We start from the raw sequence: 27,172 nt of genomic DNA on the forward strand, positions 1-27,172 counted from the left end.
TAAATTAAACTCAATATGTTATCCATGCACACATATTGTAAATTGGTAAAGAGTTGAAATCCATAAATCAATGACGCTTGCGTTTGTTACCTTGAGTGGCTTCCAAAATAAATATGTACGTACTCGTACTCATAGGCAAACACGGTCTATTGAATAATATATTATGTATGTACAGTTATCATGCCTTGTTATTATCATTTAAAAAAGATGATAAAAATAGTTATGCAGTAAAAAAGACACTTATGAGATCGTATTTTCTCATTCCATGTTGATGTGTAAATAAGACAGTTTGTTCAAGGCACTTCTTGAACAATAGAACGAAAAATAAGTAATAATTCCATATAAAAAACACGAAATGAAATAATAATGCATTGTGAAATCCAATATCATTATCCATTCTTTCAAAATTCATTCCAATTAGTCATGATTTGATCAACAACATGTGGTTTTTTTAAAATTCAGAGGTCATAAAAAGTTGCTTTTTTGATTACGTATGTTTTTATCATATGCATAATATTATGTAAACTGTATATATTTTGTTATTTGATGTAGATATACATATTTATTGCTTAATCTTGCATATCTATCTGCATATAAGAGATTCTAAAATTACCTACACTAAGCAGGAATGATCATTAAAACACGTGCAATGCGGATGGTGTAATAATAGTTTATTGATTTATCGGTAGGGAATATTAATAATATGCAAGCCATTGCAATACTAATTTCCGTTTAATTACTATTTGTAGTGTTGTCATTCTATCAATACCTTTGTGACGGCCCCCCAATCACAATTGGTATGTGTATTTTAATAGTTTTTCGACTAAAAATTAGTGATGTGCCGCAAAATGAATTTGAATGCTCGAATATTATCGAGTTTTTAATAAAAACCATATACTTGAGGAATTACAAGCTATACTCATTACTATCCCCAACACTTTTTGCACGTTTTTGCTCCTCAGTCAAAAACTCATATTTTTTCAAAGAATGATTCTTAAGATATCCTAAGGATCAATTAGCTCATCCTTTAGTCCATCGGTCTTACTTATCTTTTTATTTTCTGACTCATAACTAGTTATTTCAGCTGTTGTAGTTTCTATAAATGACCGATAAGGGATGGTCCTTGGAATGATATTTCTTATTAGGATCGGACTAGAGGGATTGCAGTCTGTTTAGTTTTTTTTAGACCGATCCAACACTAGTTACGAGTAAATAATTAGTTAAACGACTTGAGTTTTACTTCATAAAACTCGAATACCAATTGACGAATTTATCTCTGAGCACATTACAACTAAAAATACGATACAAAAAGGTCCTTAAGTGCAAATTTGTATGGACTTACAGAGGCGTCCCTATGATTTTTGTTTGGTGAGAGGAACTAATGACGTTTTCTTTAAAATAAAACAATTTCCATTCTTGCTTTTTTATTTTTTATATACACACCAAAATGAGATAATTTGATCATGAAAAATCGATGGAGCAATACGGAGAAAGAATTGATATTTCTACTCCTCCGACCTGGATTGCTTAGAAAGGATATTGATTATCAAACTGGTTCCTCTTTGAGGCCAATATACAATGTGTACAAGTGCATGGAGGTGGGTAACGACCTTATAGATCCTTGTAGGACCATGTTTATGCTCAGAAGGCTTTGCTATATGACAAAGGACTTCTGACCTCCCAAAGAGCCCATATATTTATCCACTTGACTTTTCAATCTACATAAGAGCCTGCACAAAGTCCCACAATAGCTTAAATGACCTCAGTACTTCTATCAACAGGGCTTAGGCTTCCGTGAGTTATGAGTACATTTATTCCGAACCATAGATAGGAAGATAGGTGTTACATCGACAGATATGTACTTTTCATAATATCAAAATGATATTCGTTATATTTAAATACATTTTCTTCAGCATAATTTATCACATTCAGTCTTTGACCTTCATTTGTTAGTCCGACTCAAAAATCGGAAAATAATTAACAATTATATGCAACAGTCTGTATATTATTTATAATTATTACTAATGAATGATTAAAAAAAACTGCAAACATATGCAAAGTGAAATCGCATTTGATGAACATTAACACACAATATTATGTTGGTAGAATAATGTACCTATGTACATTAAACAGGAAATTGTTCTTCCGTAACATCCGTTACATATCAGAGACTTGATATGTAGGTTATGTTCTTTTTGAATGTGTGTGTTTGTAATAAAAAACAAGAATAATTACCGTAGCATATGAAAATCTCCCTCAAGACCGCAAATTATCTTTTTTTTTTTTTTTTTAAATATATTTCTTTTAAATTGAAAATATTTATATACTATAATGTTTTCATACATAGAATATCGGTTTAATTCATATTTTAGGAGGAGTGAGGGAATATTATTATTGTTATGGCGTCTATGGTGATGGTAGTCGTGGTGGCGGTGATATGATTATCATAGTCATAATTATTATAATGATGTTATTATTATTAAATAATAATATCTTGGAAAGTGTCGATGGTTTGAGGAGATATTTCATATATGTGGTGGTTCATCTATACTTTTCTTATCTACATGAGGAGATTTACTTTTCATTACTATATATGATAAGGATGCATTTTAAGACCTTCCATTTGTATATGGGTAGATATTCAGAGGCGTTAGCTTGGTTTTTGGAATTTTTTGGAAAAAAATTCCAAAAATTCAAAGATGTTCACATACAATTTATTTTTTAGAAAAAAATTTAAAAATTAAATTTTGTATATTAATTTTTTGGAAAAAAAAATTATCATTTTAAATTTTAGCCAACAAATTTCAAAAATCTATAGCTATTCACAAAAAGTTAATGTTGTTAAAAAACAAAAAATCAAAAAACCACAACTGTTCATACACATTTTAAATTCATAAATTAAATTTTGGGAAAATAAATTTATATATTAAATTTTCTAATAAAATGGAAAAAATCCTTTTGGGGTCTACAACCCCTCCAACCTAGTCCCTGTGGTTGCCCTTGATATTTATTAACTGTCCATTAAGTAGGGCTGTATTTGTCCTTAATATTGTACTTGAAATCACACTTGTCCTCGTCATCAGTCCTTGAAAATATCCCTAACTTTACCCTAACTTCAATATTTCTACTGGTGTTAAATTTAAGTGGATCGCTTGATCAATTGAATTAATTTAGTAAAATTATAACAATGCCATTATTATAATTTAGGCCTAGTCAAAATACTTATTATTCTGAAAAACATTGTTTTATCCGACAACTTTTGTATAAAATTCGGATGAGTCCTTAAGATTTAGGACAGAACGGGACGTCAAATTTTTGGGACTTCTAACAGTCAGGATGATCATTACAATCAAAAGTATGAACCAATCTTGTTTGGGTGCATTTTTATTTGTTAATGACGTCATCATATGCTTTTTCCCGATGCCTTAATCAAATATTGACATACGGATTACAAGAATGCAGTTCTGTACAGTTCCCCCTCGGGGCGGTCAAGTTCGGTTCTAGCATATCAGTTCTAAAAGGGAATAAGTTCCATCCTGATGAATTGACATCCTTCTTTTGTTAAAGGTTAAACAGCAGACATTCAGGCCAGCATCAGATTATAAAGTATTAGAAATATCTGCTTTTATGCATATAATCCTGTCATATTTGTTTCACCTTGAAACCATAGTTCTTCTTCCTTTTCTCTCTCTCTTTCTCTTGTTGATTGAAGACCCTAAACAAGTCGCGTGCTGCTACTACTCCCAACAACAACAACAGCACGTATGTCGTAATGAATTATTTCCTACCATGAATTATTTTCAACAAATTTAGGATTTAATTATTACTTAAACATATATAATATGTGAGTTTGACTAATGATTCTTCAAAGGTAGAATACATAGAAGGTGAAACAAAAGTATTCGTTTATAAAAGAAAAACCTTGGTGTGAAATGATTTGTAATTTCTACATGTGTTTTTTTCAAACTATAATTAAGAGGAAGAAGTTGATTCATAGTCGTCAAAGAGAGGATATTCAAGGATCCTCTTGCATGAGTACATTACTTTATATATATACGTACTACATTAATGGTAATCTCCTACCCTTGACTTTACAAAAGTAGACCCCTAATTCATTGCACTATCAATTACATCTATAAATACCTTCTTCAATTGAAGTCACTCACTATTTACTCTCTGAATAATTTAACCTCAAATAAAGTAATCAATGTTATGTTATATGAGATAATTTGAATTGAGCCAATCAACAACGGTTGATTTTTTTATAAAAATTAAATATTTTCGAAATAGCTGTGGATTTTTGATAATTTTTCAATTTTTCTTTCCAATTTCTATTTTTTTTAACTGCAGTTTTTTGAAAAAAAATAACTAAAAATTTCTTTTTTGTGAACAAGTGTAGATTTTTGATTTTTTTTCCTAAAAATTTAATTTTTGAAACATTACCTAAATAGCTATGGATTTTTGAATTTTTTTTCAAAAAGTTTTAATTTTTGGATTTTTCTTTCGAATTTTTTTTTTTTTTTGTGAATTCTGTATTTTTGATATTTTTTATTAAAAGAATTGAATATCTGAATGTTTTTAAAAAAAAATTAATATTTTAAATTTTTTTTTCAAAAAATTTATTTTTTGTGAACAGCTGTGGATCTTTTATTTTTTGCCATAAAATTTAATACTTTAAATTTAATTGTTCGATTTTTTTGCTATAAAATTTAATATTTTAAATTTAATTTTCGATTTTTTTTGCTAAAAATTTAATTTTCGAAATATTTCCTGAATAGCTATGGATTTTTGAATTTTTTTCTAAAAAATTTATTTTTGGATTTTCTTATTAAAAAAACAAGCCCCATCGTCAAAAAAAAAATATATATATATAATCCTGTGGACGTGCCCCTGAATCCATATTACAATTTTTACATAGATTCGTATTAATTATTTTCTTGACTTTATACGGATGCATCTATAGTTTTTCATGCCTGAGTCTCGTCTTGTTATTTGTATTGTTTTGTCTCTGGATTTAACTCAATCACTCACTCGTTGAGAAGATAAAGAGTCATAGAAAGTAGGGAACTACATGATGTTTGATGTTATTATGCATGTAGATACTTTTCTTCTTCAAAATGAAGAGCTATATACATATAATATATAAATAATAAGTATATATATGGGTTTACGGCTCATTTAAATTCCCCATTTCTTTAATATCCATACAGCATACACGGAGGAGAGTGTGATGGTGTAGTGATATATTTACATATGTACATTGTAGTGATGTTACGATTCCAGAGTCCGAACCATTTTGCAAATAGTTTTTCAAGACACGTAAAAGAATCGGTTTTGCATTATCAAATCATGAACATCGCCTAAGAATAGTTTGATATTAATTTGATATCATACAAAAAATAAATAATTGTCACCCTTTTGAGGATGAAACCTTAGGCAACCGCCTAACTCACCTATAACAATAGAGATCAATTCCTGCTTGTCCTCGGTGTTACATAGGTACTATTTTGTCTGAAAATAAGGTAAGAAAGAACCGGATCAGAACCTCAAAAATGTTATAGCAAAGAACTGCATGAACTTGGAACTGTAATTGAAGGATCCGTTCATACCCATGACTACGAGATGGGGGTCCTGACTGAAAAGTTGTCGTCAGATTTGTCAAAAAAAAACAAGAAACAGACGTTCTTAGTCAATTATTTTAAATATCTCTTTTAAAATAAAATAAAAAGTTATTCAGTTAAATTTCGTATTTTAAAAATTACTGTAATACTTGGTTCTTTATTAATAAATTTTAAGACTTTTGATCTTGGAGCATATTTTACATGTCTTTTACAGGGTCCAGGAACTCATTCTCAAATCCCAAAATTGTTATTCTACCCCTCAAGTGTCTAACAATTGATATTTTTTTCTAGTCCTAGTGCAGGTATATAAATAGAGCTATCCCTACTCCTCTTGACCTTAACACCCATAATTTTCTATAATTTTTCTCTGGCCATTAACGCTAGGGCCAATAGACATAACGTTTTCTGGGATTACCTCTCTCAACTTAGAGTTTCTAAAAGTATCAAAACTAATTTAACAAGATTTTAACATCCCATATATATTTGGAAAGAGGCGGTATTTTATTAAATAACCCTTTCATACATCTTTTAATATTATCATCTGACCTTTGAAATTTAACAATAGCTGCCTTATTTGCAGATATGGAGCTAAACGATGATCCCTGTTCGGACATACATGCTCATAAATATATGTCCCTTTCTGGGGAATCTTAAAAGGATCACTTTGACATTCCGTCAAAGTTCGTCACAAAAACCCCGATTCTATTAACTTCAATAATATAAGTAGGTTATATTGATTGAATATGTGTTAAGCATGAAAGTTATATGCAGTTATATGTTGCTTGTGATGGAAATCGTCTTTATTTTGGTATCCTAAAAAAAGAAACTGAAAACCAACATGGTAACCCTCTCAATTTTGTAGAATGTTTTGGTGGAGAGCAGCTAAAGCTGTCATGACGTTTCATTAAATCAGCTACAGTCAGCTGTGACAAGGGAGGAGGGGGAGAATGAAATAAACAAGGACATTGGCAAGAATGACTCCAATGCAAATCCTAAATACTACTCAGGGGCTAACAAGGACTTGTAATTATAACTCTGCAACATATCCTCAAGGTTACATTCCGTATTTAATGAGCACACACGAATTTTCAATCAGGCTTAGAACATAATTGAATGTAGTAGGAAATGAAGTTCAGGACTTAAATAATAATGACAACTCCCAAGGAAAAGAAAATTCATTCTTCAGATTACCAACATGAAACAAAATGCACTTGATTTTCGTCACTATATAACTATCCTAAGCTCGTCTCCCCCCTTGAAAAAACAAAATCTAGTAATTAACCTGGATCCGTTACATCACTAGTATCTTCTACGTACAATTACATGTGTAGAGTTAGACCTCTTTCTCCTCACCACTTATAAATATAGTATACATGACTAATATTGTGTCTTTTGTATTGTTACTTACACAGACATAAATTCTACACGGCTCCTCCAAAATAAGGAATTCTTACAGAGTGAGATGGTATGTAGGAGTATAGAATAACATGACTGAGTAATGTTTACATTCAACATGCAATGTATCAAATTTCCTTTTTTGAGTCAGCCCTTTTGATCATAATAATATGACAAGAATTTGTTATCAATATCAAAATTTGTTAAATTATTTCATACGATATAAAAAGTATCACAATACACGCTATGAGCCTTTTCACCAGTTGTTGCTTTCGAAACTTTGTTTATATTTAATATAAATAACATACATACTTTGATAGAATGTAGTGTTAGAGTTCGCTCTGGAAATCCGTCTAAGACCGTTATTTTATTTTTTTATTGGACCCATAGATAATAGTGAATAAGCAAAGTGAAGACGCTGAGAAAAAACTCCACTTTTCAGTCAGCTGTTTTAATTCTTCCCTAACCAGTTCGTTACCTTTATTTTATAACGCAACTTTTTCTCCTAACAGAAACAAGAACCAAAATCAGTTGATAGTTCACCAATACTTTACAACTATGGAATTATAATTCTTAATTGTTGAGAATTGGTCACAGCTTCAACGGGACTAATTCAACCAATCAACGATCATAATATTGATTAGGAGAAATAAGCAAAAACATCGACAGCTGACAGAAACAACGACACATTCTATGTTTTTGTGTTATTGAAGTTAGGCCCTGTAACTAATACCAACAACTGTTTTCCAAAATACGTGCAATAAAAGCGCTCTTATGTAGCAGCGTAAGTTGTCTATCAACCTATTAAATAGATGAATTGCTGATAACGTCATATGTAACTTATATGATTGAGTTATTATTTAATTAAAGAGTCTATAATGAGGTTATTTTTTTAAGATGATCCAGATGTTTCTCTAGACTATTTGCTCTATGAAAATGATTAGAAAACCATTAATGACAGTTGATCTAAAAAACAAAACATTCGGTCCTCAATGAAACCAGGGAAAATTAGTCCAAATAGTGAGATTGAAAAAAAAGTCAGTTCACGATTTGTAAACTATTAAATTTTGGTTGACGGTCTCAGACAATGGATTTAGCACTTCTTAAACTTTATTATAACAGGCAACGTTTCCTTCTAAAATATTTATTTGCATTTTCGACCTTTATTTGCATTTTTCCAGTCATTTTTAGGTTTAAAAAAATGCAATTATTAGAGTAAAGGAGAAGAGAAGAGGAAAGGATGAATCTATTGGCGCCATGAACTATAAAGGGAAAAATACTCAAATATTCAAAAATATATTATATCCATCTTGCCACCAAAGCTATTTACATTTTTTAATATCCGTTTTTTCTCTATAAATATAAAAAGGTATCCAGTAGAATTTCTTTCCGATATATTTACATTCTATCGAAGTGAAAAACCATCTTTTTAAATTGACTATGCCTAATATAGTGCCCCCTCAGTGCTCATTAAGGAGTTATGTGGCACCAAGCTTTAGACTTCTGCGCCTAAAACAAAATATTTGCGATACAAGATTTGCAACTTTAGTGCTAAAGCCAACAAGAAGTGTGTCCTAGAACAGCATAGCCAGTGCACCAGTTACTAAAGGAATGTGTATTTAAACAAAGCTAGACAAAAGGTGCTCAAAGTCATCCCTTCCAATGATAACAGCGACGGAGCCTTCAGTACTGACTTAGTGAAGGCCTTGGTCTCTGCTAATATCCCCCTTGGAAAGGTCAACAATAGGGAGTTCAAAGACTTCTTGGAGAATTACTCTAAGAAGACAATGCCTAGCAGCACCACAATGACCAGGACAATTGAGACAACAAGCAAGGAGTTAGTGGTAATATAGAACAAGGAGCTGTTTGATTTAGAAATTTTTAATTATATATGTGTTTTTACCAGAGTACATCCTATTTTACCAGATATATTTGAATTTTTGGCCTTTTTCTGCACTTTTATTTGCATTTCTGAGTTTTTTATTTGCATATTTAGCTCCATTTGGACATCACGAGTGATATGGAACATCCTCTCAAATCACCCTATAAAAAACAAATTAACATCCAACAGAAAAAAATATAATTCTCGGGCTGAGTTTCTTCACTAAATTATAGTGTGTCATTGATTGATCAGTTATTAAAATAGGAGGTAGGATGTGAAGATCAAATGTATCTACAAGTGGAGCAATCATCATCACTGATTTCAAAAGCTCAGTAGAGGTCTCAAGGTTATCAATTCTGTACAGAATCAGTGAGGAGTCAATATGTTTGATACTTTTTAACATTTAAATGATTTCACTTATTATTCTATGGTGAAATAGCTAATTGTTTTTAATCACTTCATCCTCTTGCAAATTGTTCTTACTTAGATTGTGCAATTATGTACATGGAGGGGTATATCATGATTTTTAATTAATTATTATTATAAGTGGGTCATTATGTACTTAAATGTATAGATGTGAACTAAAAAAACTCTAATCTGTGTTTCTCATGCTTCGTTTATAGTACTACACACTTAATTTCACTTTTTTTTAAAGAATAAATATATAATGTATATAATTGAGAGTCATTGAGAGTCATTATGTGAGATATTGTCAAAGAGTGCTTGTTGTCTAGATAATACATATATTTTTTTACGAGAACACAAGGCATTACTACCATTGTACACATAAAAAAATAAATAACCTTCTTTTGTGTGGTAGAAGTGACGTTGAATTGATTTTGCAGAGTCATTTCATGCTTCTATAAATGTTTCAATTAATCCCATTTGATCGAGGTAGTAGTAGGTATTTTTATGTGCCCTCTCAGCATAAAAACAAACCTCAAGTATTTTTAACAAATCTTCTTAAGCAGGATACGACTAGTACATAATATATACTATAAATTTCGGTCTGGAAGTATAATAAACCGGTCTAACACCATTACATTTTTTTTAAAGACTGAACTAATTCGGTCCCAAGTTCGCTCTGTACCGTTCCCGTCCAAAAGTTCTGTCTACACAAAAAATGACTTATTTTATAAAAGAGAAAGCAATTTGGAATGTGAATAAATTTTGTCCACGGTTTCAAACTGCGGTCTGGATCTAAATATCGTTCCAGACCAGTCTAGCCAATAACAAGCCTAGCTTAAACCCCAATCAAAAATCGATCTCGAACACTAATATATATTTGACACCAATTGTTCTTATTTATGTAGTACACACATGTGTTCTGTAGTAGGTACAAGTGATCATAGGTATGGAAGACAGTATAGCACCTACAATGTTTGTTTACATTCCTCTCCTATTACTATTTTATAATCACACTATTAGCAAAACATATTTGCATAAAATTCCTTCTCATCTGACTCACCATCAGACTTTTACCTAAATAATATTTTAAACTATTTACCTTTATATTAGAGATGTATTTTGGGTATGTTTTTAGGAACGGGAAATTGATCTTTGGACTCGGGTATTCAAACGGATATTTTAATACCCACCAGAAATTTGTACCATTAAATAAGCCTTATATTAATAATGAACATCGCCGCCATAACTGGAAGGTTTGGGCCCCACTCTATAAATCACAATTATAATGAAAAATTATGGGATTGTATTCCCAACACTTTATGAAGTTATTTTAATGAACGCCTTTTTAATACACTGGTATTACCCGAATCAATCCCTATTTTATGTTAATGACTTTGAACGAGCGGGAATAAGCTCTTGAAACTCTTCAAAGACACTTTCTTTTATCAAGAGCATGGGAATATATTTATATATTAAGTTTTAAAAAAAACATTTCTTTGTGAGTTTGTTTTTTCCCTTTTATTTATTTGAGGATTATTTACTTCACTCACTCTCTCCATTTGGTTAAAATAACAATATATCATATGTTTCATTTTTCTATAAAAAAATTTCCACTCCAAATCTCAATAAAGATGACAGAAAAAGGATTGGTTCTGAGGCATGATGTTAATAAATTCCATGTTACATATATAATATAATATAGGACATCGGGATAATTCATGTTCAGCTCAGCGTACCCCCTTCTAGACGTAAAAGAGAAATTAATTTCATTCCTGTGTATATGAGAGAGAGAGGTCTTTTAACTTAACCTCTTCTTATTCAAAGGCCAAATAAGGAAGTTATTTTTCCACCCAGAGTGTCAAATAGGGTCATAATATAATAACATAAATCGAATCCTCTCCTAATCCGGAAAAAACAAAAAAAAATGTTTGGTTTTTCAAATGACTCTTGTAAAAACAAACAAATATATATAGGTATAGTCGTGAGATTAGCCTTAGATAACCATCACTTTTCATCCGTGTATATGTACATACTAATTCCTTCTTCCTACATCAACTCCTGCCATTGATGAATTATAAGTGATGAGGGTGACAACAGGAGGAAGATCCCAATTATGTTTGCTGTCGTAGAGTAGTAACACTTCTCGGATATTCTACAGGCTTGGATTGTAGAAAATGAGAGTAATCAGGGGTGTCCGCAGTCCCCCATCTAAATTAAGGAATTTTTGATTTTACGAATAAATATTTTTCTTCATTCTGGCAAATTGTGCAACAGAGCAAACAATTTAATATTTGATTTTTTTTTGATAAAGCTGTGGATTTTTTTAAATGCTACTATTATGATCACTGTAAGTATCATGATGTATAACCAACTACGAGACCCACATGAATTCCCTCAAGGACCTATGTAGGAAGATGATACGCATGTAAGAAGGGAAAGGGTTTGAAATTGCAAATACAATTTCTCATACAGTACGTATTTTATTTGTACAAAATACGAATATTAAGGGGAAGGGAAAAAATGAGTACGTACTTTACACATGGCCCTAAAGTGAATTTCGAGAGAAGGAAGAAAGAATTGCGTAGGTCAAATGACTTTGTGACTTCATTAGTCGTACCTCAAAGCGTACATCCCGCAAAGAATTTTTGTTTTCGTATCCAACTAAATTTGGAAACAAAAATGATCAGATGGCCAGCGTTTACTTGAAATAAAGAGAACGAATTAATTCAAAAAAATGAACAGACAAATAGTTTGTTATTTTAAAGCCATTTAATGAAGTTTCATCAAAGTTTAATGAATTTTTGAGGATTTTATATACTAAAGATATCAACTATGAGCTCCCATGATGACGGTGTCGCCTTCAATTACGAGTATGATGCAATTTGTGACGTCAGTGAAAACGCTTTATTAGAAGATCACAATTATGTATGCTCTTGTTGACAGTATGTAGTAACTCTTCCCGGCATTTCCATCCTCCCTTCCCAATTTACACCAATCTGTAACTGTCTTAATTGACATAAATTAATTCTATTTATAGACCCTAGACTCACTCACTCCTTATTAGTCCCCAAATTATATATTGCGTTGTCGACCCATCAATGTTGTTTTAAAAATACTATTTTGCAAAGATTATTCAAATGGCACTCCTTTCCTTCGCGTCATTAGAGTACACCTTAGAATAATTGTCTTCTCTCTTTCTTCCTCTCTCTCTCTCTCTTTATTTTATGTTAACGTAATATTATCTTTATTACGTACACCACAGTACGTATTACTACTAAGTACTACTACAACTACAGTAGTAGTAACATACAGACGCGCCGGCGACAAACGCTGTCCACAAAACCTGGTGGAGAAAAAGTCTATGTTTTTTCCCCTTCTTCTTCTTCTTTTGATATACTAGTCAGTTGAAACACCTCGCTTTGGACGTGAGGATTGGTGAATTCTTCTTTTTATTCTTTAACTATTAGTTAATAATAGCTACTATTTAATAATCATATTTACTATCAATAATACGTCACTTGAGTGTGTTTGACAAAATTACTAACAAATTGAATTATAATGACAGTTTGTGATACTTAATGAATATAAACCACTATTGTAGTATTAGTGATTGAATGTAAAATTAATATAAATACATCTGGAAGAGATTAATAGTAGTGACTGCGATTGGTTCATCATTTCCTCGTTTCTCTAATAAAGAAGGTAAGAATTACTTTATTTCACTAGTCCATTTCTTTCAACTATTGTCTATTTTGTAGTAGATCTTTTTTCTCTTGTCTTTCTTGGATTTTGAGTTCTGTATATGCTATTGCCTATTTGATAGTATACCCTCTTTTAAGAGTAGATTATCATGTATACATTTATATTTCCATGATGAAGAGCTTTTAGCAATGTGCATATGTACTTTTCTGTACATTTCTCGCATTCCTGAAATGCCTGCTACATACATATTCATTCCTTAGAGCAGTCGAAATCCTAGCATTGTTCATTAGACTCTAATTATTAGAATCCCAAGAAATATATACACACTGCAATATATTATACATAATTAATTATCATCACTCCACTAACATGCATATTTATGATTTGGTAGTAAGTGATTTTACGTGCATAAATAATCCTAATCATCACACTGCCAATTCCCTCACAATTATTTCCTTCTATGTATCAACTATTTCCGTGTGTATTCTTTGTGTTAGCTGTTGAAGATTTACTCATATACAACAGCCACTAAACATGAATAACGAAGAAATACTCTACGTAAAATGAAGAACGAAAATTAGTCAACCTTGAATTGTGATTATTTATGAATGATATTCTTTGAAGAATGGAGAGCGAAAAAAAAATATAATGTACTAAGCCAATAAGATATAATTTATAAACAAAATCCATAACATAATGACCCCCAAATAACTGGAATATGAATTTTGATTGATATTAATGAGCGCTGAGTAATATGTTCATACAAAAAAACTAATTAATTATTACACTATCTCTTTCCGATTCAATGCATCCTTTGTTGTTGGAGTAGTTATATTATATATTGTGCATATGCTATTGGCTATCTTGTAGAATAATAATTGGACATTACACAAATTTGTTTGGTGGATGGACAAACTCCATTTTTTTCTCCCGTTTTAAGAGCAGTAATGAGTTGATATACGAGTGTTCCATCAATCGAGCTAGTATAAGTTTGCATTGATATAGGAACTGTTTAATGTTAGGAGGGGAGAACCGCTTCAAACCAATGTTAATTTCGCCTTGTTTCGTCACATTTTGTTTAGTCAAACTTTGTCTCGTCTTTGTTTGTCAAGGAAATAAAAGGTTTGTTTTAGAAAAACAAAAAAATTGTTTCTTATTGTTTTTGTCTGGTCATAGCTGACAAAATTAAAAGTAATTCAAGCTTACATTTGGTCCAAAGATATTTCTGCTCTGGATAATTTCTTTAATTTACGAAGTAATTCGTCCCGGAACGAACTAAACAACTCGTATGTCAAGGTATTACTGTATGATAAAAAGATCGTTTACATATGTTACGGAATAAATTTGGTGTATTTTTAGAGAGAGTGTTAGTTAGTATATTTGATCGTGTCGTTATTATGACAGTTTCTACAGATGTGCCTCAATTCCTGATTTCTCTTGCATAAAGTGCGTTAAAGAAGTTTATAAAAATCCTTTTTTTTTTTCAAATATATATTTCATATTTGCAATCCCGATTATTATTTTTTAGTAGTCCTTCTTATATACTTTTATATTATGGCTTTGTGGTTAGTGCTGTATCAGTCCTTATTTAGGACGGATGACTGCAGTCCCGTCTAGATCAGTCTCGGTTCGGTCCTTAAACTTTTTTTCTTTTTGTTTCAATCAGTTCTAGTACTGATAGTCCGAAAGACCGGTCCTAATACTGGACTGGACAAATTAAATAACGACGACACAACACTATTTGTGGTCGTGCCTACACTCAGGAATTAATTATTATACAAATAAATTATTATTATTGTAAATTTACTTGGCTTTCTTTAATGTAAATTATAGGAACCCCTTGTCGCATTGTTACATTATTTAAAAGTTATTTCATGCTTTAGCTGGTTGCAAATATATTATTATATACAATATATGATTTCACTCATTCTTATCGCTAAGAACAAAAAAAAAAAAAAAAAAAGAAATAGGTTTTAAGAATGACTTGCAGAGCTTAAAAGAATAAATGATTCTGCTTTTTAAAGATATCAAATATAATTTCCATGGTATGGTATGGAAAACGTACGCTTAGTGTTACTTACAATTTTCATTTTACAAGTGTTGTATTTCAGCTTGAAAACATGGACCGGTTTGATACGACTTTAATTATTTTTCATAGGACCAAACTCATATGCAATTTGATCCTTGAAAAAGGTCGACTCAGAAACATCAAATCGTAAAATTCGTCCTAGCCCAGTGGTTCTCATACTTTTTACAGTGTTTTGTTGTATCTCCTGAGAAAATATAAAGATATATACTGGTAAGGCTATTATGACCAAACTGTATATACAATAGCCGAGGCTTAATCTATTCTGACGCTCCTCCACATGCCAATAGAGGAGGCTTGCGTACCATCAGTGTTACACATGGTATAAATCGCTCTTATAGCTGAATTGCTAATGACGTAATATGTGTTTCTAAATTGTAAACATGGGTAGACTAATATATACCTATATGAGGAAGACGTTTTTAGATTGTCAAGTGTTTTGATACTTGTAGCCCATATACAAAAAATGAGAACATCAACGACAATTAATTTTTAAGGAAATATATATGAGACCAGGAAAAACAATTGATACATGGGAATTTTTGATCCAGGGTCTCGACCGAAAAATTGATCCAAATTGGATTCAGACAGAGTCTCAACACAAATAAATACATTAGTAATTTTGTTACCAGTATGAAAACATCTTCGACCCTTAAACATGAAACAAATATTGAATGATGTCCCTTTTATGAGACCAGGAAGAACAATCGATACACACTCAGTTTTGGTCCCCGTTTTGAACGTGATTAAATGCCAATACCGTGATCTCAACCGAAATATCCCTTCAAATCGGTCTTGAAATATCTCCGATTTTGACATCTTAACACTAAAATGTACATACAATAATGTACAAATTTTTGTGGAAAGAGTTACAATACATATTATTTAAGTAAAGAGTATTTACATATAAAAAATATTTACACGATCATGACGACAACATTTTGTTTTGTCCCCCCTTCTTGTTCTCGTCTGTCATCATTCATTTGTTGTTAGTTAGTTAAAGGAACCACAATTCATGCTAACTAACTAAGAGGTGTTTGCATGGAATAAGTATGGAGTTGATTTGGGGTACATGCAGTATGTATTTATTCGTGCATGAGGGGGGAGGAGAGAGAGAGAGGATACTCTTGTCTTTGTTTTCTGCGTGAAATTGACTACTACTATTACTACTACAAATATTTGAGTGACAATGGCGTTTATTTAGAAAGCAAGAGTTAGGTAGATATCGAATTGCACTCTTTTCTATATATATATTATTAAATATTATATGTAAATAGTATGTGAAATGACTAAAAGGAAAGTTTTCGTTTCTTTTGGTTTCAGGTACAGAGCAACCTTGTTATGCGAGTAATTATTAATATGTAGGTTTGTTTGTAGGGCGATAGAGATGTGTGCCATTTTATTGTTGCCATTCTTGTTGAGTTTGCAGTGTATGTATGTATGCAACTATATCATTTGTTACTTCCTTTTGAGATAACAACTTACTAAAACAAAGACATTATGCCCATATTGTTTTATAACCTACAAGAAGTGTTGTCTTGGTCCTTAGATATTCGGTCAAGTCCAGTCTTACGACGAGTCCTATAAATCCTTGGGAACGGTCCTTATGACGGTCGGTCCCTAGAATTCTCAGTAGTACTAGAACTGATTAAAAAAAGGATAAATACAGTTGAATGACATCATCAAGGACCAAACGTTATAAGTTTTTAGAATTGGACTGGACCGGACTGAGTCCGAACTGGACTTCCCGTCTTTGGTCCTAAAGAAGAACCTACACAACCCTAATTCTCAGTTCTACTAGAACTGATTAAAAAAAGAATAAAAACAGTCAACCAGGACTGTGTTTCATATGTTTTTAGAACTAATATACAGGACTGAACTCTACGTAACCCAGATTGAACTGAATGTGACTGCAGTCTTTAGTCCAAAATAAAGACCAACACAGCAGTACCTACTAGTACATAAACGAGGGTGGTCTGAAAAGTTTGCAACCTCAACGTGAAGATGGCAGCACTTATCAATAAAAGCTAATCAGATATATTTAGCATTTGCTGACAGTTACTTGCCAAAGTTTCAGCCATTTTGTACGAGCAGTTGTTAATTCGTAACAGTCGTTTGATTGAGTTGAGGTGAAAATGGAGGAAGTCGAGACTATGTTGAAAAATAAAGATACAAAATTCAGAAAAAATGTCATGTATCTTTGTAAGGTCGGAAACTTCTTAGACCACCTACCTAGGAGTAAAAAAGGGATTCGTCTTCATCATAGTTATTGGCCTTTGAGAAAACCTTACATTTTATTTTTGTAAATCACTTAAGGAGGGAGAGCACCACAAAGCTTAAAACATTATTTAATGAGTGGTTTAGTGATACAAATCACAAAGCTGACTCCATAAATTAATATGAATTCGACTGGAACCGAGTTAAATATGGGTTGTGTACACATAACACTATTTCATTATCTGTATAATATACGTAATGAGTTCTGCACTGAGGGATGGATAAGATATGACTCATTTTCAGTTTTCCATGCAAGCAAAAAAATCTAAATCTAACATATATTATTCAACCCCTTTTTGCAAATAAAGTGTGTATAATGTACATACATGGAAAATGTATTTATACACATGAACGGCGGCGACCTTTCCTACTGATTTTTGAGAAGCAGGTGCTGCAAATTCCTGGATTTTGCTTTTCTTTCTTTTATGTACAAACATAAATTTCCTCCTATTTTGTCTTGTCTTATTAAGGAAGAAAGTAAATCATACTTACTTACTACTGGGTGTACTTCAAGTCTGAAGTGCATATGTATACATATAATAACTCAGTCGTATCTTACATCTGTCATACATTCATATAATATGGTCCTTCAATATTTCCCATGTACTATGATAATATCCTATTTATGCATGGGGTCTCAAATAATTATTTCCCTTTGATTAAAATGCTATGACTTGAGATTGTATGACGTCAATTTAAAAAAATTCCAACATGGCTAAAAATTAGACTAACAGTCCTTTATTTGTATACAATTTCATTGGAATACGATTATAAACAAGAGTATACAATCGCATTAAAGTCACCAAACTTATCTCTGCCGGCAACGTCACCGCCAAACGTATTGATGTGTACAGGCGGACTGTGTTGTCCTAATTCCGCTACCAATGTGACCTTTTGGTAAGACAATGGTGGCCACCATTTTTGCTGTATGCCAATCCACCGAATGACTGTTTCTGGGCGCATGTTGAGAGCAAGGCCTGCCAAACAAGTGCTATCTCAATATAAATCCCCTGAACATAATCATGATGGGTAAGTTGGGGAAAATAATTTCCCCATTTGAGCAATTATTAATTTGTATTGAATTAGTTATTAATATATTCGGGCAAAATTGAAGTAAAAACAAAAAAAAAAAAAGAGCTGTAAACCCCTTTTGGAAGCTATTATCGAGACTGCTACATTGATTTTTGGTATAAAAGCGAGGAAACTTTCTGAATCCTGTAAGCTCGTATGTACTTGAAATATAGTATTGCCCCTAGTAAACATCATTTTCAAGCTAAATCTTAATGAAGTTTTTGATGGTATATGGGGAAATCACAAGGCATTTCCTTGCCAATCACATGGCCTTTTTGTACAAGACCAATTTTGCGGTATGCCATTCTATTGGACTACTATTTATAAGCAAATGTTGAGAACAAGGCCTGTCGCACATATTACCCCAATCTCTCTTAGTGTCGCCATGCGTGTATTACGATAAATGAGGCCATAGTGAGGTGCCTTTAGGAACCATTTCGGGGTCACTATCAAGGCTACGAATACCTAAATTGGTGTATAAATGATAGGGAAATGAGGAAATTGTTATGCATGTGGTTATTTGACACCCTGTATGGTTGTCTATTTGTTAAATGTGCCTATCTATGTATGTACAGACGTAATGATGGGAGCATTGAGTGAGTGAGTGTATCCATTATCATGCTCAAGTGTGATTGTACATACAACGATTTAGTCCATACATCTAATTATGATTATCATGGGTAAGAATGGGTTATATCATGTACTTGAAGGAAGAAACAAACAAGTGAGAAACTTCCTTAGATACCTATATTTATAATGGGTACGCACACATCCTTATTTATCAAACTATAATTACCATATATTCTAAAGGTAGTGTTGAACCACAATCAAAACACTTGGAGAGGAGGGGGGATCAAAAATAGAGGAAGGGCACTCCTTTCTCTTGGGATTTATAAATTCATTGATGTTTTCTACTCGTATTAAGAAATAGTATATAAGCTCCATCCCATTTTTGAGTGGAATAGTTATCTCCTCAGTACTAAGGAGACTCTAAGACTCTTTACTCAGTATTTACATACTATAAAATTATTAGACTGTCCCGTTTTCTGCTTAATAATTATGTCGTCCTCCATTTTGGTCACCAAATTTATTTGTATTTTAAAAAAAATGTTTTCACTTTTTTAGAAAAAAATATATATATATAGCTTAGAATTACATTTTTTCAAGGCCAATCCTTATTTGGCATTTTTATAATCATTTATGACTATATTTCATTTGTTCAAGTTTTTTCTTTCTATTTTTAAAAACTTTTTATAGTAACTTCGTATTTATATATATGTATTTACAAATTATATCCAGTGTGGTGATTGGAGCAAGTACAGTGGTGTAGTGCCCAATGCCCCTCACTATTGGGGAATGTTTATAGCTATCGCAATAAAAAATTATTTTTTTTCTCAAAAATGTTACCAAAAAGTCAAAATTTTGGAAAAAAAATAAAATAAATCCATTGGTCATTTTTTTAAAATGTAAAAAAAATTCTATTTCGTTCAAATTTTATCTACGATAAAAATATTATCCCTAAAATGATAACAAAAAATTCAAATTAGTCTTTCAAATTTAGTCTATTACTCAGAAAATTAACTCAAAAATTTAAAAATCGAGGTAAGTCTCACTTCTTCTCTTTGTAAAATTTGGCATTTATAAAATTAAAAAAAAGAAAGAAAAAAAACTTTATGTAAAAAAAAATCCAATGGCCCTGTTTTCCCTCTTCCAAAAAAAATAATATGTGCAAGGTTATAGAAATACATGGGTAGACCATCATATAATCGGGATTGCCAGTTATGTAATTCCCCCCCTCTACTTATAAATACATTCAGGCGCTGGTGGGGAAGTGCTACCCTAAAACTGTCCCTGTACCACGCCAAAAATGAATCTATGTTATGTCTTAAACATTGCCAAAGACAGTCTTTTGTTGGTTTCCTCCTACAAAAGATCTTTGTGCAGGGCAAGGGGTCCTTCTTTTTCGGTACAGTTCAGTCCAGTCTTCGGTCCTATCTGTCTTTGGAACCTGTCCTTCAGACTGTCAGTACTAGAACCGATTAAACAAATAAGAAATAATGTTGAGTGACGTTATGTAAAATCGAACTTTTATAAGTTTTTAGAACTGATATGCAGGACTGAAGTGGAAGGAACTGCAGTCGATGAGCACAACACCACTAGCAAGGAAGAGGGGTATACTAACCTCAAAACAGAGACAGTCTATTGTACATCGTACTCTGAATACTTATCTGCTCAGTAGTGAATAGACTGAATAAAGTATATTTAATAAAAATGGGAGTACTAATAATATACACATAACTTGAGCTTACGTAACGTATCATTACAACAAATATTTACATGTGTATCTATATATAGGCCTTAGAGCAAGGAATTTCTACTCTCTGTCTCTTATACATCATATATTATTTAACCAACAAAATATTCTTTGATATATTATCAACGAATATGATTGAATTATGTATGTAAATATAGAGGAGACTGGAGAGAAAAAATTACAATTGTATTGTACAATACAGATTATTGTGAAATAATGTCAAAATAATTTGTGTCAACTTTTTGAAGGGAGTAGAAGTAATATTTTTGTGTTGGCATTTAATAAATGTAGATCACGTAAATTCATAGAAAGTTAAGCTATTACTTTACAAAATTATTTAGTTCAATTTTCTTAAATTATTAATCTAATTCGATTTTGTAACTGTTGCAACAGTCCTTTACTACTCACTGGTGTAGTCAGGTATGGTTTTAAAGAGAACATCGGGTACTTACCCCACTCTTGAATAGAATTTGTAAATAAGTATACAAAGACATCATTTTTTATTAAAAGATCATACATTTTTAAAGAAAGAACTGACTTTTTCTTTTTTTAAAAAGGTAGTTTTAAAAAATATAAAGAAATATATTATTTTCTAAAAAGCAATCAATAAATGCTCAATGTTTTTTTTTTAATAGAATTGAACATTCTGTTAAAAATATATCATTTGAAAAAAGTGCCTCTGCTTTTGATTTACTAAAAAAAAGTCAAAATATTAAAATAAAAAAAAAAAGAAAGAAAAAGGCACCGTTAACTAAAAAAACTAGCCCTGGTTATGATTTTTAAATATATTAACAAAACAGCAGACATATTGTTGTGTGGGTCATTATATATCCGATCCAGTCCAGTCCAGGCCCTTAATACTGTTGGTCCTTCGGACTGTCAGTACTAATGTATCTCTATAAAAAAAAAAAAAAAATAGTTGAATGACGTCATCAAGTATGGAACTTAATAAGTTTTAGTACTGATATGCAGGGCTGAACTGCATCGGACTGGACTAGACCAAGGCTCAACTGGACGGGACTGCTGTTTTCAGTCCTAAATATGAACCAATTCAATACTATATGTATTTAATATATTGTATTAAATTTTGAATTTTTTAAATTGTCTCAGTCAAACCCTTTAACTGCTCTAAGCAAACTAATTTGTTCAATGTTCAAACTGTTTTTTCTTTTTCACATTATCTGAATTTTTCTTTTTGTATAAATGCCTACAAGGTCTTAGCATTATGATCAACATATTCCAAGGCTTGGGGATTCTATTACTATTATTCATCTATGGTTGTTTTTTTGTTGATATGATTCTGATTAAAGCTGATGGATCATGATAATATAGAATGGAAGGTAGAGGGTTGGTTAATTTCTTGAATAGTGGTACTTACTGGACGGTTGCCAATAAGTTTAATTATTTGTAGATGATCAATTTAAGGGAAAAGGATATATGGACCTACCCACTAGGATTGTATCTGTTCTTGATATGTGACTTATAACAGTAATTGAAAATTCCCTAATTTTAAACACCTTTTACTCCATGGAAAGTGTTTAAAATTTGCGATCTTGTCAGGTTTTAACAGAATGGAGCTATTCTTGTACATAAAATAGTCCCTATAGTAGAGGTAGATTCATGATGATGTCACAGACTCATATATAGAATGGCATCATTTAGCAAAGTTATTGTTCCATGGGATTTAGGAATGGATTTAATCCCTTTTAAAAGATATACACACAGGGGCGGCCCCAGGATTATAGATACATATATTTTTGGGGTTTTTTTTTTGGGGGAATTCAAAAATCTCCTGCTGTTCTCAAAAAATTCAAAAAAAGCTTTTTTACTTTTTGAAAAAAAAAAAAAACAACAAACCACAGCTGTTCTCAAAAAATTAATTTTTTTGGAAAACAAATTCAAAAATTAAATTTCTAATGTAATAGTTTTGCCAAAAAAACTCAATTATTATTTTTTGGAAATACGTTTCCAAAATACTATGCTATTTACAGAAAATTAAATTTTTTAGAATTTTTTTTTTAAATTAAATTAAATTTTGGGGAAATTAAAAAAAAAAAAAAATTAAACTTTTGAAAAAAAAATTAAGAAATGAAATGAAATTTTAAATATTAAGTTTTCTAGTAAAGAACCCAAAATTCCTTAATTTGGAGGAGCTACAGCCCCTCCAACCTCCCCCGGCGTACGCCCCTGACACAAGTACAGTAACTATCCCCACACTCTCCTCATTCTCTGGATAAATCCTTTCCTCCTTTTTCCTTCTGACGACGAAAGGTAGAAAAGGAAGAAGAAAAAAAGACAAACAATGTAATGGTTTAAAGGGCAATTATTATTCTCCTTACTCATTTCCACCAAATATAGGAGATCATTATTGTATCTATTGATCCACCCTAGAGTCTACACACTCGTATAGACATGACATGAACAACATGACATGTATCCATTATAAATCATGAATTTAATTGTTTTCCATGAAATATGAAAACGGAAGTCATCTGGTCTTCTTCTTCATATTATGTACTACTATGCACTCTTATGTTCTATTTCAGTGGTTCTCAAATTGAGCTACGTGCATACCACTTGTAGTTAGTGCTGTTGTGCGAAAAACACCCTCAACATTAGGATCTATTTTACCTTCTTTAAAGACCGATAAGTGGGAATGGACTGAAGGGGATTGCACTGGACTACGATTTTTGGTCCTTATTTAGGACCGATACAACATTACTTTTAGACCCCATGCTCCTTCTAGTAGTACGTGGAGAAACTCCTTAAATAGGGTAAGCCTCTGCTATGGCCTATACAGTTTGTTCAACACAATGCAGTATATATGTAGATATCTTAACCGTAAAAAGTTTGAGAGCTACTATACAATGTATACAAGTATTGCATAGCTAACTAAAGTATCCCAAACTGTTGAAAGGTATTTATTGCTTATATCTATATCTATAACTTGCTATTGTTAAAAACAATTAACTATTTCCTAACATCAATGGAATGAGAAACACGTAAAAAATTATGGTACTATGATTATTTATTCATAGATATATAAATATATCCACAAATGATTGAGCAAAGACTTCAGCTGATACAAAGGGTATAATATATACCCCATATGTTTGTTATTCTTACATTAACAGCTTAATAACTTGATTGCTATAATGATTGGCAATTTCACTTATGGGAAATGATATTACCCTACACTCGGTCTGACCCCGATGGTCTATTTAAAAAAATAACTAATCAAGTGATTTCCTTTAGTTGACTTTGAACCATTATTGCGAGGTTGCATTGCAACAGCCTGAATATTTTAATAAATTACAGCTTGACAAAATCCATTTGTCGTCTATAGAGTCAACTAAAGTCTAAATACATAATTAGGAAAACATATTATAGCATAGCCGACATTGCTCTGCTCTCTAATCGCGTATAGGTCTGCTATATGCCGACCAAAAGTTTGTTGTCTTCTATTTCATTGTCAACGCTATGAAAACAATAATGCTAACTATCAAGAACCTTTAGGGAAGCTTCTTACATCGACAGTTTTAATGATACAAGAGTTTTGCAGTGAGTTATTTATGTACTAGCTATTTATAAAATACAGAGGAAATCAACTGAATAATATGGAATACATATATGTATATACTGGTAGTAGTGTAGACAGGTAAAAAATAAATAACTATAATAATTATTATCTAAACAATGGATCAGTAGATATCAGAGTAATTCTCTGAAAAGTCTCGCTTCATTTACATTGTATCCACTCCGATTTCAAAGGACGAGGAGTAAACAAAACAATATAAAAGAAGTGAAATAAATCTTTTGACATATATTTGTCTTAAAAAGACTGTATGTACTATAATATGTAAGTCTATCTCTCTTCAGAGTCGAAGCAAACAGAGAGAAGGAAATATTGACTGAATAAACAAACAAATAGCTCACCATCAATAATAAGAGGGGAACAGCAGCAACCTCTTTAAATTTCAATTGGCTAATCAATATTACACCATCTATCCATCCATATATTGTTAGATATATACTTTCATAAACACACACAGACAGAGTATTGATTTCCAAAAAGAGTAAGGAAATGTGATAACATGATGCTGTGCGTACATTTATCTTCCTGAATGGAAACATATCTCCCCCCCCCTCCCCTCCTTGTTCATTTCATTTCACTTGATCACACATGACTCTTTAATAAATAAAAGTGACTTTTCGACCCATTCTAATATATTTCTCCTAGAAATGAACACATTTTGTATTCTTACACGATTTAATGTTCATTTCTATCAACAAATAATAATAATAAATCCTTTGAAACAACCGCAAACTGGACTTAAAGTTGTTTCACTTATAATTGGCTTTATGTATGGCCCGTATCGTCCCCAAATACAGTTACATTCTTCAAATGAAGGCTCTAAACTATATTTAGTACTTTTGGGTATCTCATTTCATCCCAGAAATTTGAATACAAAGCCTTTAATTGATCGAAATACGTCGATGTATGTTATGAAGTTAAAAAAAAAAAAGACTTTAATAAGGTATTTTTCATTTCCTTGATTTTTGTTCAAGATTGTTTGAGTGTTGTTCAATCAATTGGTAAATTGTAATAATTTTGACAATGGAACTAATTAAAGGAAGTTTTATAATATGATGCGTTTTTCAAGGATCGATAAAAGGGACCGGACCAATTTTAAGTCTAATATTAGAAAGGACTAATCCAACAACCCTACATTTTAGTGAATGATTTTAATTTATGAACGATATATTTTTTTTTTAAATCCTATAGTTTATCATCGACTTTGTTTGTCAGCTTCCCCCTCTTCAGAAAATGAGACTTAAAAAAAAGAAGAAGAGATATTAATTATCATCATTCTCATTTTAAAAAAAAACAACGTAACAGCTGTTTCCAACCCTCTTGCTCTACTAAACATACATCGATGAAAGGAGAAGAATATTATGATGTGATGCACCTGTCTTTTTAAAAAGTCGAAAAGAGATACGATAGCAGAGAGTTCAATAGTCTTTCGGCTCCTTTCCTACCTAATTCATGGCCATTCAGTGTCATTAACTCATCTGTTTTCTTCTGAATGACTAATTATGTGGGGTTTTTTCTACACAAAGTTGCATTGGGTTCTGATTCACCCGTTCGATCGGTTCCGGTTCCATGATTATATATCCTAATTCATAGAGTATCATCATTTTACGTAGAAAATATATCGTAACTATATGCAACACTTTCCAAAGAGGTATTATTTATAGTGTGACTAAAAGTTTAATGGTCTGTCCAAACCAAGTCCAGGCATAACTTATATTGCGTCCTTTAAAACTACCACTAAATTAAAAATGCCAAAAGAAAATCTAAAACTTTTTAAAGCATTAAGATACACAGTAGATCGGTTTGGATTCATAGAAATAAATTGAGCCTCCTATTCCGTTATCTATATCAGGTGTTCTTTTAGTTATGTACCACTTGTAAAAGCATTAATTTAACCCAAGTAATATTAAAAGCACAATTTTTTTATAGCTTTAATGATAGGGGCGTACGCAGGAGAATATTTTGGAGGGGGTTTTGGATTTAAAAAAAAAAAAAAAAAAAAAAAAAAAAAAAATCCAAAAATTAAAATTATTTGGAAATAAAATTCAAAAATCCATAGCTATTCACAAAAAAAAAATATCCAAAATCCTTCGTTATACACAAAAAATTAAATTTTTGGGAAAAAATATTCAAAAATCCTTAGGTATTCACAAGAAATTAAATCTTTTGAAAAAAATTTCATAAGTCCATATCTATTCTCAAAAAATTAAGTATCTCTGGCCTATTCCTCTGCAGATGCCACTATATAATATGTATTCATTAAAAGGGGTATCATAAAATGATCATCTCGCAATTGATTGAACCGAGATCGATAAACAATATTACGCTGTTTCGATATGGGTTCGAGTTTCTCAGATTCGGTTGAAATTCTCATTTTTGTACCTTACTTCTCTACATTTAACCTCCTCCATTTATAAGCAAATGATTGCGTAGTAGTAACAGTACATAATAATAGCAGCCCCCTTTAAATAGGAGGAAGTGAAAAACAGAGGAAAAAAAAGTCATTGACAGCAAAAGAACCATAATTCATATTCAATTAGAATAGATGGATATATTTACGTATATAAGTGTGTAATCTACGCAATACTTACAAGTACTACCCGAGGGGTTTTTCTTCTTTCACAAAACATCCGGGAAGATATGGAAACCCCATTTCTATCCTCATTAGAACTAATGTAATAACAATTAGGAAATCAATGTAAAATTTCAGTTCCTCATCAGGAACACGGAATAGAATGTACATACATGACGAATCGTTTCATCATGGAGGAGAGGAGAGGGTGGTACTACCATCCACCCTCCATGGTGCTTCATGATTAGT

At 31.6% G+C, this 27,172-nt stretch overlaps 1 protein-coding gene and 1 long non-coding RNA gene across 5 annotated transcripts in view; one reads left to right on the forward strand and one right to left on the reverse strand.

Moving 5' to 3' along the window:
- The window catches only part of klar (klarsicht), a 289,070-nt gene that overhangs the window by 202,238 nt on the left and 59,660 nt on the right, over positions 1-27,172 (forward strand). The window lies entirely within an intron of this gene.
- On the reverse strand, positions 12,042-14,975 carry LOC139907209 (uncharacterized). The gene is made up of 2 exons (XR_011783663.1): positions 14,737-14,975; positions 12,042-14,643 (listed from the first exon to the last, which is right to left on the reverse strand). It is a non-coding gene; the product is annotated as an uncharacterized lncRNA (long non-coding RNA).

This window comes from Lepeophtheirus salmonis, chromosome 14 (assembly GCF_016086655.4).
Source record: "Lepeophtheirus salmonis chromosome 14, UVic_Lsal_1.4, whole genome shotgun sequence".
Taxonomy (NCBI): domain Eukaryota; kingdom Metazoa; phylum Arthropoda; class Copepoda; order Siphonostomatoida; family Caligidae; genus Lepeophtheirus; species Lepeophtheirus salmonis.